This window comes from Bidens hawaiensis, unplaced genomic scaffold (assembly GCF_021521415.1).
Source record: "Bidens hawaiensis isolate Kalapana, Puna unplaced genomic scaffold, B.hawaiensis_p1.1 tig00030774_1, whole genome shotgun sequence".
Lineage (NCBI taxonomy): Eukaryota > Viridiplantae > Streptophyta > Magnoliopsida > Asterales > Asteraceae > Bidens > Bidens hawaiensis.
In genome coordinates, this window is record NW_027495140.1 from 62,565 (window position 1) to 68,126 (window position 5,562).

The 5,562-nt window shown below is 34.3% G+C and overlaps 1 pseudogene; it reads left to right on the forward strand.

Moving 5' to 3' along the window:
• The first annotated feature begins 1,140 nt into the window (after positions 1-1,140).
• On the forward strand, positions 1,141-1,976 carry LOC143580961 (secreted RxLR effector protein 161 pseudogene; annotated as a pseudogene).
• The last annotated feature ends 3,586 nt before the right edge of the window (positions 1,977-5,562 follow it).

A 5,562-nucleotide genomic window follows, 5' to 3' on the forward strand; every position in this document is an offset into this window, starting at 1 on the left:
GTATGGGACTGTATTGCTGAAGCAAAACTTTATAACCCTTTCCTAAAGAAACTTGACCCTAAAACGGTTACCTGCTTCTTTATCGGGTATCCTGAAAATTCAAAGGGTTATCGTTTCTATTTTCCTTCCCATGTCACTCGTATTGTAGAAACCAAGCGTGCCGTGTTCCTGGAGGATTACAAGATCAGTGGGAGCAGTACTAACCCTTATGAATAATTGCAAGAAATACAAGATGCGGGGGGAGACTCGTCGATTATTGTAACTCCGGCTATTCCTCTTGTACCCCATGCAATTGAACCTTCTGCACCACCTTCTCCACACTCAGAACCCGTTATCACAGAAAATGAAGGCACATCAAACACTCAAAACCAAGACAATGCTGAACCCGCTAATCAACTCAGGAGGTCATCTAGGTCTAGAAGACCTACTAACTTTGATGATTATGTCACCTACCTGACTGAAGCTGACGCCGGAAAGCTTAATGATCCTATCTCTTATAATGAAGCCATGAGCAGTGATCAGTCTTCTGAATGGAATAGAGCAATGATTGATGAGCTTGATTCCATGAGGAAAAATGACGTTTGGGATTTGGTTAAATTGCCCAACGGTGTCAAACCCGTAGGATGTAAATGGGTGTTCAAAACAAAACTTGATCCAAATGGGAACGTTGAACGCTATAAAGCGAGATTGGTTGCAAAGGGCTACACTCAGAAAGAGGGAATTGACTATCAAGAGACTTTTTCACCTGTCTCTCGAAAAGATTCATTAAGGATCGTTATGGCCCTAGTAGCTCACTTTGATTTAGAGCTGCATCAGATGGACGTGAAAACCGCTTTCCTTAACGGCACTTTAGACGAAGAGGTGTACATGAAGCAACCTGAAGGTCAAGAACATCTAGTCTGTAAGCTCAAGAAGTCAATATATGGGTTGAAACAAGCATCACGTCAATGGTACCTAAAGTTTGATGAAGTCATGAAGAAACAAGGTTTTGCAAAGAATCAAGTGGATCAATGCACCTACCTCAAAATGAGTGAGAGTAAGTTTACTATACTTGTCCTTTACGTAGATGATATTCTATTGGCAAGTAATAGTTTAGACATGTTGCATGAGTCGAAGTGATTACTCTCGCATAACTTCGACATGAAGGATCTCGGAGATGCTTCTTATGTTATTGGCATCGAAATTCACCGAAATAGACACAGAGGAATCTTAGGATTATCTCAAAGGGCCTACATTGACCGTGTCCTTACTCGTTACAAAATGCAACATTGTAACCCAACTGCAGCTCCTGTAGTTAAAGGAGACGTTTTCGGGGCATTCCAATGTCCGAAAACAGAGGTTGAAAAGGAGAAAATGAGATTGATACCTTATGCATCAGTGGTCGGGAGCCTTATGTATGCACAAGTTTGTACTCGCCCGGATATTGCTTATATTTCTGGAATGTTAGGCCGTTATCAGACTAATCCTGGCCTTGAACACTGGAAAGCAGCTAAGAAGGTGCTTCGATATCTTCAAAGGACGAAAGACTACAAACTGACTTATAGAAGAAGTGATAATTTAGAAGTGGTAGGTTATTCTGATTCTGACTTTGCTAAATGCAAAGATGACAAGAAGTCCACTTCGGGGTATATCTTTATGTTAGCAGGCGGGCCCATCTCATGGAGGAGTCATAAGAAACAGTTAACGACTACTTCCACTATGATGGCAGAATATATAGCTGTTTATAATGCTACCTGCTGTGGAATGTTGCTTAAAAATCTGATCTCCGGACTCAAATTAGTCAATTCTATTTCTAGACCATTGAAGCTTTATTGTGATAATTCAGCTGCCGTTAATTTCTCGAACAGTAACAGTTCGACTGGAGCTGGTTTAAATCTTGATACAAAGTATTTGTTCGTGCGTGAACGAGTTGAGGAAAATAAACTTTGTATTGAGTATATTAGTAAACATAATATGCTAGCGGATCCGATGACTAAAGGTCTCCCATCTAAAGTTTTTGAAGAACATGTTGCTAATATGGGATTTACTGAAGACCTTATTTAATTGCATATTGTACTTATTTACATTTTATTTAATAACATTTCCTCAGTTTTGATTTTGTATGTTTCTTAATATGTTCTGCATGCGTAATGACATATAGACAAATTATTATACAAATCAAATATTTGAAGGGCTTACTTATATAATTTTGATCATAACTACTTAGGTTTTAAACAAGGACTGCAGTATGATTAATGGGGGTCTTGAGCTAATGTTCAATTCAATGACTGTATTTCTCTACTCCAGTTTAAGTTTAAAGCTAAAATGAGTGTTAAAATCTGCAGACTAATCTAATGCTTATAATAAATGATTATTTGGCTAAGTGGAAGAATGTAAGAATAAATATATGGATATGTATATTTATGTATGGCATACATGATCATTTATATTATAATAGATCAAAGTTAATTAAATTATACCTTATAATTATGTTAGCTAGGTAATTGTTGATGGACCAAATTACCCTTTCTTGCTAACCAAGGGTTTCCCTTTGGATGTATATAAATATGGAGAGACTAATTAACATCAAAAAAACTTAACCCTAAACCCTCACATCAAATTCGTGATCCTCCCTCTCCCTCTATTATTCGGTTTCTCAAGAACCCTAATCCTCATCACTAATATACATCCTAAAGGGGAACCCGACCAAGCTGACTGTCATGTCGTCTGGATCGTACTCATCAGCCGTGGCCACTCTCTCTGCTGTGACAGGTATGTTTTAGTTGTAGGTTTATCATAAAATCCATATTTTCTATTACATACTTGAAGAACTGATCAATAAATACACAGAATTTTAAACAAAATACTTTGACTTTTTACAAACTTATCCTCAGGGTTTTTAAATAATTTTCCTTTCATTAATCTCGATAAAGGGAATCAGTTCAAAAACTCTTTAAATTTGACCCTATAATCTCCTTTGACAAAGGAATCTTTATGGTCACAAAGTTTGTTAAAAACATAGTTACCATGAACATGTAATTATTGATTTTGCTTCCAAGAGGAAAGAAACATCATGTGATTTGCTTCATGAGTTTAAACAAGAAACAAAACTTGTAAAAGAAAAGGCCACGCTAACTTTTAGGCAATTTGAGAAAATTCAACAAAACACTATAAGAGAAAAAACTTTAATTTAAACTATGTTAAAATATGATGATGATTCACACACACATCTTCGAAGAAGCCTAAAATGGAAATGTAGTCATTTACATGTTATTTAAAAATAGCTTACTTGGTTTTAACATTCAAAAGCCGCATTAAGAACAAATATTGTCAACATTTAGGACAAAAATCGAAGACCAGATTCGATATAAGATTTGAGTTTGATCCAAAATAATTGGATGGACTCTTTTGGGCATATGGATAGTGTACTTTTTTCTATTTGTATCTGTGTGTGTGTTTGGCTTTTGCATATATTGAATGTTTGGTATACAAACTTAACTATACAAACTTGATTCTAATAGTTGTAAACTTATTGCTAAAGTGGTCTACAAATATGAATTTTGTAACTATGGTGGTTCCTACCGTTTAACAACGTTACAATTTTCAATTAAGTGCGTGTAAAATGCCTAAACTACCCTCATTATTGATAATAGATAGATGGGTGCAAAATAGGACGAGTATTTGAAAACAACTAGATATGATATAATTGATATAATAGATAGATAGATAAGTAATCGCATATATTTTTTTCACAATTTCTTCATTAATTTTATACAATTGATCGTGTGATTTATATAAAGCTATCACTAAAATATAGACAAAATGAGTATAAATATAAGTAAAATAATTAATAAATAATAAGCTAGCCTAGCTTACTCACGAATCGTAATAGAGCTCGAGCTTGAAAAACTACTGATCATAAATGATTTGAATTGTATACGCGGATGCAAAATCAGTAATTATATGCTAAAATGTACTGAATTATACATTTATACGATTGATCGTGTAATTCATAATAACTGTGAATGAATTGAAACGGAAACTGAAACTGAAGCGAATTGATTGGATAATAATAATAATAATAATAATAATAATAATAATAATAATAATAATAATAATAATTCCCGCCCTCAATCACCACCACCACCATCGATCATCTCCAACCCCGCTACATGTAAGCACCTCCACCGGCTACTCCATCTAAGTATATCGAATAAGAATATAAGTGCAACAACATCTAGATGGAAAAATTGTGACATGGCCTTGGAAGCTTGGTTTATGCATCATTGAACCTTTAACTTTAAAAAAATATTCATGCTTCAGTCGTATCTTCAATCCGCTGTTCAAATTGAAGCTACCTACTTCTATTTCAACCACCCTGATTCATTATTATTACTATTAATGAGGATACTGTGGCAATTTTATACGAATTTAACTGAAAATTTTAACGGCGTTAGCCAGTAAAAACCACCATTGTTACAAAATTCATACATTCATACCACATTAATAATAAGTTTATAATTATTAAAATCAAGTTTGAGATCAAACGTATAATATCTGCAAACTGCAGGGACTAACCATGTAGTTAAATCTTATTTTAAATATTTGCACATTTGCTTTAATTCATTGATTATTGATTAGTCTATTTTAACGATAATTTAAATTATTAGCGGGCCACTGACCAACCCGAATATCTTCATTCCTTGAATACGGAGCCATGAGGGACTGGGAAGGCACGCTCCCAAAGTGAAGCTCGTAAATTAGTCCGCCCCACCTGTCTCGACTCGCAGACTACCCTCGGTAGGAAACCTATTTTACGTGAAACATGGAGACTACCCTTGGAAGGTAACCCATAGTATGCGAGAAAACTCGTTGGCCCACACATACAATCATAATTTTTTATTAGTTTATATTTTTTTAATCTAATAATCTATTTTTATTATCTTATAATAAATTAGTTCATTTTCATATGGTTTATATATTACATTGTATACTTTTATTATTTGATTTTAGTTTATTATTTTTTATATAAAAACTAACAACAGAATTAAAAAAAAAAAGATTCTAAAGGAAGATGCATAGGTTTAGAAGGTGTCGTAGTTTAGCAGCTAAACTACCATTTAGTAGAAAACCAAATGCCCATTTGATCCGAAAATAACCCCATGTCAGTCTTCGATTCAAGTTTCATTCTTTTTGCTAGGAGTCTTACTATAGTATGTATTTGGGTGGTAAGTTGTTTATGAAACTGGCCACATGCGGGGTCACAAACGCGGTCTGTGATCAACTTAGTTAACCTTTTACCAATAAATATACCAAAATAGCCCGACTATATTTGTGTTTTAAAAGAAAAAAAACAAATAGAACAAATAAAATGAAAAACAAAACACTTGTACCAGACCTGGCAAAGAAGTGACTGAAAAAGTTTCCTTGGGCCAGGTAGGTTGGTATAGTGGCATAACACGGAAAAGCATCTTGTGTAGTTATTTTTTATTTTAACTTATTTGAAAAAAAAAAAAACTAAATTTTCAACTTTGTTTCCACCTTATGTGGTACAGTGGTACAAAAGCATCCTATGTAGTTAAT